The sequence below is a fragment of the Tripterygium wilfordii genome, chromosome 1, assembly GCF_013401445.1.
Source record: "Tripterygium wilfordii isolate XIE 37 chromosome 1, ASM1340144v1, whole genome shotgun sequence".
Classification (NCBI taxonomy): Eukaryota; Viridiplantae; Streptophyta; class Magnoliopsida; order Celastrales; family Celastraceae; genus Tripterygium; species Tripterygium wilfordii.
In genome coordinates, this window is record NC_052232.1 from 3,218,887 (window position 1) to 3,227,174 (window position 8,288).

Consider the following 8,288-nt stretch of genomic DNA (forward strand, 5'->3'; position numbering starts at 1 on the left):
ATCCCTATACAACAAAATCAACTGAAAATCAAAACCCCAAAATCATCAAACAATGAAACCCCAAAATCCCTAAAATTAGGGGTTATATTTTTCAGTTTTGAATGGATCTCCAAAATCGAAACTCACCAATTTTACACTACTTAAACTAAAGTCATGTCAGCAAATTATATCCATGTCAGCACATTTTAACGGAAAATGGGATAGAAGGGCAAATGTGGTCCACTGTCCAAGGTAGGAGGGCTTCTTTGGCAAGTTAAGGGGCTTAGTTGACTCATTTTTGAAAGTATAGGAGCTAAATTGTTACTTCTCCCAAAAAAAACACAAAATAAGCACATCTGTACAGGTGTTATCTTGGACACAATATATTCTTGCCACTGAGGCTTTGTAATTTGTATGGGTTGTAATTTGGGCCATTTCAATTTTGCATAGCCTTTGTGGTAGAAGGCCATGAGTTTTAAGATTTAGAAAATGGGCTTAGCCCAAACTACATTTACCTAGCCTTTCAACAAGTTGGTTTTCACTGGAAGCTAGAGGAAAGATCTAGAAGTACAAGTGTAAGAGACAGAGCTAAAGGGAGGTGTTGAAAATCCCTAGCCTCCATTCACATCATAAATATTGTTCGCTTTGAGTTGTATGGGTTGTAATTTGGGCCATTTCAATTTTTCATAGCCTTTGTTGTAGAAGGCCATGAGTTTTAAGATTTAGAAAATGGGCTTAGCCCAAACAACATTTACCTAGCCTTTCAACAAGTTGGTTGTCACGGGAAGCTAGAGGAAAGATCTAGAACTACAAGTGTAAGAGACAGAGCTAAAGGGAGGTGTTGAAAATCCCAAGCCTCCACTCACATCATAAATATTGTCCGCTTTGAGTTGTATGATTTCCATGAATACATTGAACTCGCACGACTTTGTTTCTCCCTACCTAGCAAGTGGGCTAAGACCCAAATCACTTAACTAAGGAAAATGTCTCTTATGTGTGATAGGGACTTGGGCAAGCTTATATATCACCCAACCCATGTGATATTCTAACAAGAGGTAAAAGAAAGTTAGGAAGCCAAGAAACCTTGTTGTTGATATCGACTTGATTCCTCCTACTGCCTTCATTTTTCTTCTGAAGGCACCAATGCTGAAGTAGGAAGTCGTGGCGCTTGGCTCAAGGTGAGGGAGAAGGACTAGAAACCATTACCTGAAAGCTTGAAGATGGAGTAAAAGCAAAGAAGGTAAACTCTGAATCCCAACTCATCAAACTACTGTGTATGGATGTGGTGTACAAGATTAAAGTTAATTGTGGACCTTGTTAGGTATGTGGTCTTATAAAATCCTAGAAAAAAGTACGACTAGAAACTCTGTTCGGAAGTGTTCAGTCCGTGACAAGTTACGGATTTCCTGCAATTACAGGAACAATTTAAGGAACAAATGCTTGTGTGTCCACTTCCTAATGTCCGTGAGCTAAAGATGCTATCTTGAGAATTTGTGGGGATAAGACCCGTAGGTAAGGCTTGAATTTTGTTTAATAATTTGTTGATATTTAAGTGGGGATTTTAACTTGGAATTTGGACATTTGAGAATCGATATGAGGTTGCTGGTCTCTTGAACCAATTTAATCAATGCTCTAGCATACATCTGGAGAAATGAATGTGGACTAATATATATGGAAGGGTTTAATTTCTAGAACTAGCTGATATTTATAATTTTAGGGTTGTGGGTCCGAGCGTCGTTATGTTGTCAAATTTTTGGAAACTATGTTGGTAATTATTAACATTATATTTTACATATTTTTATACCTCAACTTACACTAGTTTTGACTCTTCTTTATTAGAATTAAGGTGGTTATTGCATAAAAAATTGTGGGATTGTTTTGCAGGCCAATTTATACTAAAATGGTGAAACGGTTGCAAAAGTGGTGAAACAGTTGCATTAGCCCATGATTAAAGCCCAAGTTCAATGCTTGTATAATGATGAATTCAAGACCAATAAGGAAAAGAAGACTTGTTGCTTAAGAAAGAGTAGAGAAAATATAGGAGGTTGGGTCTTTTGCTTTATTGGAATTACGTTTTGTTTGACTGTAAATCGGACGTCTTGCAAGTATCTAAATGGAAATGGTGGATTGTACATTTTAGGTGGTGATTAACTATCAAGTGTGTGACGCTAGTGCTCGAGGGAGCAAGGTGTTTTCTAACAACATTTCAGGTGAGTGGATAATGCCTTTAATAATACATTGTTTGACTCGATAAATATTTCGACAGTAAATTCCATATATCTTGTGAAATTCAGTATTCTTGTTATCATCAGTTTTGAAACCCCATGTCATGATAGTAAATCTGTTCAGACATTTGTTTCACTTGTTCTTAAGTCAAGCTAGATTTTTGGGGCAAGCATCTGACTTGTATTTTTATTCCTGCCATTGTTTTGCTTTGTGTTACGTAATTCAGATCTTGTCAGTATTCATGGCTTGATAAACCTTTTTGTTCAGGTTCAAGGTTGTTAACTCAATATTTGTTGACCTTGATTATGTATTCTTTGGGAGTGACTGTCTGGTAGGATTCAATATGTAGACGGCAGTATTCGTTAGCTTTGATGCACCAAATTATGTATGCATATACAGATGTGCTAAGGTTTGATGCCGCACTTGTTGTGCGGAGGTTTGATGCGGCACGTGTTGTGCTGAGGATGGATACAACACTTGATGTGCTGAGATTTGATTCTGCTTGAGAGTCCTCCCATCAGTTCTGATTTCCTAATTTTCCATTCTCTTCGGATATGCCATTTTTCAAGCTAATTTCAGGTCCTCAGGTTACCAAGTTGTGTTTTCTCGGATAAGATACGATATGATTCATATAGGGCATTTGTGCTGTGAGATGTTCGATCATGATTTTGATCAGTAGGCCTTATCTAGTTTTGTTTATTACTCTGTTATTGGACCTTTTATGTTATGCTTGTCCCCTTTGGATTATTTGTGTCAGTATTCATTCACTGAGTCTTGTGACTCACGCTTCCTTGTTGACATTTTTGTTTCAAAAAGATTAGATTCGGTAGATCTAGGACCATCTTCAACTACTTAGAGTTATGCCCGATTCTGGTATGCGGGTAGATTCTCTGACATTTTGTATTTTGCTATTCTATATAAATGTATGATCTTAGAAGGTCCGTTAACTACAGATAGGTTGTCTTTTGGTATTTAGTGCCGTAGGCTTGGATTGTATTGAGACCATTATTTCCACATTATGTAAATTTGAGTTCCATGTTCATTGTGCATGCCTGAATTGTCTATTTTGAGGCTTGTTTGGTCTCAATGGACTCTTGGGTCCATTGGGATCATGCGCTGGTCATGTACCCTTATTTGGGTCGTGACACTAAACATCAATAATTCAAAAATTAGGAAACAAAGACCGGCCAAAGTCTTAGTCGATGAGTCATTGTTTTGGATTATTAATTAGAGCTTGCTAAAATTCTTATTATCATTGATACTATTAAAAGAAAGTTTGATTGATTCAAATGCATGTACTTAAACTGTTGAAGGCTAAAGAACTTTGTTATGGTTGGTCATGTTTTGAGTTATCTTTATAGCATTCTGTCATACCATATTAACTAGATATATTAAAACTTATATATTCTCTGGTGTGACAAAATATTAGTTAAATCCCCAAAAAACAAAATTGATTGGTATTTCAAAAGGCGAACATGTAACTCAATGCACTACAACTAAAAGACTGCATGCATGCACTTTTATACTCGTGGTCATTTGGTGACCGCAGATAAATATACTAATTACCTGCGGTTTTTTGTTGCGCATCTTGATTTAGCGAATATACTTGCGGTTTTAAAGAGCCGCAGGTCACATAACAAAATTAGCCGCACTATTATACCTGCGGTCACATACTAATCTGCAGTTTTTTATTCCAATAGTCGTGGTTTTTATCGTGGCTAAAGAGGTTTTTTGTTATAGTGATGGTAGAGTTGTAGGTATGCAATTTAGATGTCACATTTTCAATTCTTGGAAATAGACAGAGGCTTTTGTTGTCTGACTTTGTAAAAGTCAGACAACAAAAGTGATGCATCATATGCGATTGTAACTCGTAAACAACATCAATTTGAAAATATCATTCATTGCAAAGAAACTTTAAACCAAGTTGGCCGAAGTCTTAGTCAAATAAGTCATTGTTATGGATTGTTAATTAGAATTTTCTAAGATTCTTGATATCATTCACCAAGTCTATCTATTAAAAGAAACTTTGATTTTAACATGACAAATTAACTAGATTTACACTATTGAAGGCCAAAGTACTTTGTCATAGTTGAGTGATGATCATGTTTTGTGTCATCTGAAAAAGTACAGGACTCTCTGACGCCATATTAAGTAGATATACTTAAAATATTTCTGGATGTGGGAAAATATTATTTGAATTGTAACCTCAAAAACAACATCAATTTGGAAATACCATTCATTGCAAAAAAAACTTTAAGCCAAGTTATGCATGCCTGAGTCTTCGACTTGCCTTTCTCTTCCAGCATGAGTGTCCAATACGTGTTAACGTTTATTGTTGGAGAGAAAGGCATGTAGCCTTGATGATGGTGTTTGCATCATAATTGGAAAACTCTGATAGCATCACATCTATGAACTCCAATTCACCATTGATGACCTCCTAAGATATCCACGAATGCACGTCTCTATACGCATTCCACACAAAGATACATATGCATATAATTAGCTGAATTTTTTGGAATTACATGAACCTTATGTGTGGGACGAATTCGAGTATTTTAGTATGGGTATCCTCAAACTCAAACCATTTCGAGTATTTTACCGCAAAACTTAACTTATTATATATGTTTGATGTTGCTTTTATCCTACTGTGAATGTGAATGTGATAAACAACATGTAGATGTAAAGTATGTGGAGAGTGCATATACTGACCAACAATACTAACAACAAACGTGATATCCGTGATATCCGATCTCTTGTTTGTCAGGTAAATAAGGCATCCCATAAGACACTGATACACAGATGGATCTGGTAAACAATCTCCTGAGTATGGTGACAACTTGAGGTTAGGAATCATAGGAGTAGAGGTAAGTTTACAACCAAGCATACCATTATCTTGTAGAAGATCAAGAACATATTTTCTCTGGGATAGAGATATACCACGGTGAGAACGAGTAACCTCAATACCAAGAAAATATCGGAGAGGACCTAAATCCTTAATCTCAAAAGATTTTCTGAGGTCGTCCTTTACCTGAGGAGTTATCTCCAGTAATAAAGCTATGTTTTTTAAAAAGATTGTATCGAAGATCTTGAGTGAGCAAATTAAAGGAATAAGTCTTCCCCGTGATTTCACGTTCTTGAAAATTTTAAGAGGCCTCTACACATTTTCAAATCTGGACTTCCAAATAAATATTGAGCTGAAAAGTAGCTGAGGTTTTAGTTATTATCCATTCAAAAAATACTACATAATGAAAGTCAATCATCAAAAATCATGAAATAAATAGAAGCCACGCGAAGCGATGATGTGGAAGAACTAGTTGACGCCAATGGCGGAGGAAGAACTAGAGGCATCAATTATCGAATCAATTGAAACCGGATTCTTATCTCAACAATCGAGTTGCTTCTTCTAGTATTGGAGTGGCTAACTCAACCATATTAGGTTCAGGAGTTCATCAGAGTCGTACAACACTTTTCGGAGGTGCCCATAAAAGCAAAATCATGTGTTGCCCTTGCCGCTGGAATTTTCCATCAGAAGGAGGTATTATTATTTTTTCCTCGTGCTCTCTTTACTGCATCAAGAGCAAAACAGAAGACAAAACAAAAAAGACAAAGGAACTCATGAACAAGCAAATACATGAACTATTAATGATTTCGCAATCAAGTAAACAAATTGAAATTCACTTACACTGAAATTATTACACCATAGCTATTACAAGATGTGAAAGATTAACTTGAAGAACATGTAGCATTTCATTTCATATAGAAAAGGATTTCTCTTTTTGACAAAACAAAGCCAGAGTAATCTTGACACAACTTCTTTCTGCTGAAAATGGCTTCCTCTCTATTCCAATCCGATAAGCTTCTTTGGTTCCCTAAAAATACAAAACAAAAGGATAGAATTTATTCAAAACTCTAGCAATTCTAGAATAAACATAAAGACTTGCTATGATCAAACCATAAGAGAGCAGCATAGTTTAATATAAATATAAGATGAAATACTCACTGATCATTGCTTCAACATTCTAGCTGTTTCTTCTTCTTCTTTGTCTTTCATTTGGCCTCTTCACCTGCTTAAGCCAGCTTCCTTCAATGAGCCTCACTAACCATTCTGGTTTTCCTGTTACGAACATGATATATTCCAGAGACAATCCCATAACCAGTCCAGAACTATAACCTATCATTATGATCTTCCAATCAAAATCACTTCCAGAATCATCCTCTTCACCAGGCAATGGTTGTGATTGTGGTGGAGTGCCATTACTACCACAAGTTTTTGATAATGGAAATCCACACAACCCTAAATTCCCTTTGTAGGAACTACTATCAAATGTGTCGAACTGCGTGCTCCTGGGTATGGTTCCAACGAGTTTGTTATAGGAGAGGTTTAACTGTGAAAGAAATGTTAGACCTATCAATTGTTCTGGAATCTTCCCTCTAAGCCTGTTCGAAGATAGGTCTAACCATTCAAGATTTCTCAAATTTCCCAAAGACAACGGGATGCCACCTCCAATGCAGTTATGTGAAATGTTGAGACCTTTGAGATAAGTAAGCTTGCCAATGACGATAGGAATCTCTCCTCGAAACTTGTTGTTTGAGAAATCTAAGGTCTTGAATGTCATTATTATTCTAACTAATTGATACTCTTGCCCTTTCATGACCACAAACACAGAATCTTGATATGATAAAATGTTTGCCCCCAAATATTTCCCATCACCTGAACCTTCCTCACTTTTCATCATGGGCTGTAGATTCTCAAAATATCTGACTGGCAAAGGACCGGAAAACTCATTGTTTGAGATGTCAAATATTTGTAACTTGGAGAAACAATGAGAGTCCTTGCAATCTTGTATAGAACCATGAAAACTGTTGGACTTTAGGACAAGAACTTGCAGTTCTGAGAGATTTTTCAACCAATGAAGGAATGTGTCATTTATTCGGTTGTTGCCAAGGTCTAGAAGTTCCAACCTGTTGCAATTCACTAGTGATCTTGGTAGAGGCCCTTTCAGTTGATTGCCGTTGAGGTTGAGAGAAAGTAATCCACATCCTTCATCGAAAATATCCGGAATTTTGCCACTGAAATCATTATTTCGTAGATTGAGAACCTCAAGACCTTGGCTTATGTTTCTGAAGCATGGTGGAATAGTTCCAGAAAAGCTATTGTTTGAAAGGTCAAGATATCTCGTACGAGTATTGCAAATCCAAGAAGGTATCTCTCCTGTCAAATTATTGCTTGACATCAGGTAGAATTCCACCGCCTCCATTCTGACTGGAATTGGTAGCAATCCTTGGAGCAAGTTAGAGTGAAGGTCAAGAACTTGAAGAGACTTCCATGGAATTTCTTCAATACCAGTCAAAGAGTTGTTGGCAAGATTTAGATAATATAATGTATCAATCCCCACTTCCAACAACCATTCGGGAACTTGGCCAGAAAGTTTATTATTGGAAAGGTCTAGATACTCTAGTTCTTTCAAGTCACTTAAGAAGTAGGGGAATTCAGTTACATTACAAGAAGCAAGAGACAAACCCCGTACATTACTGGAGAATGTGCTGGTGGTGAACGAGATATCGTTATTTGAAAGGGTAAGTTGTTGAAGATTTTTGAGTTTTGAGAACATGGATACATCCAAGGTGCCATTAAAGCTACTCGATGACAGATCAAGCAATGTGAGGTTAACAAGATTCAAGATTGAGCTTGGAACAGAACCATTCAGCTTGTTACCACCCAAATAAAGTCTCTCAAGAGATTGGAATTGGAATTCATTGATAGGACCAATGAATTGATTGTATGAGAGATCCAAAGAATGCAATGAAGAAGGTAAGTTGTATAAAACTGATTGTATGGTTCCATTGAGCGAATTCGAAGATAAATCTAGCATAACTAATTTTGATAGATTCGAAAAATTAGGAAGAGTACCAACCAGCTTGTTACCACCCAAATAAAGTCTCTCAAGAGATTGGAATTGGAATTCATTGATAGGACCAGTGAATTGATTGTATGAGAGATCCAAAGAATGCAATGAAGAAGGTAAGTTGTATAAAACTGATTGTATGGTTCCATTGAGCGAATTCGAATATAAATCTAGCAT

General features: G+C 36.5%; 1 long non-coding RNA gene across 1 annotated transcript; it reads left to right on the forward strand.

Annotated features, from left to right (window-relative positions):
• Nucleotides 1-1,146: 1,146 nt before the first annotated feature.
• On the forward strand, nucleotides 1,147-2,010 carry LOC119992260. The gene is made up of 3 exons (XR_005466333.1): nucleotides 1,147-1,219; nucleotides 1,398-1,491; nucleotides 1,864-2,010. It is a non-coding gene; the product is annotated as an uncharacterized LOC119992260 (long non-coding RNA).
• The last annotated feature ends 6,278 nt before the right edge of the window (nucleotides 2,011-8,288 follow it).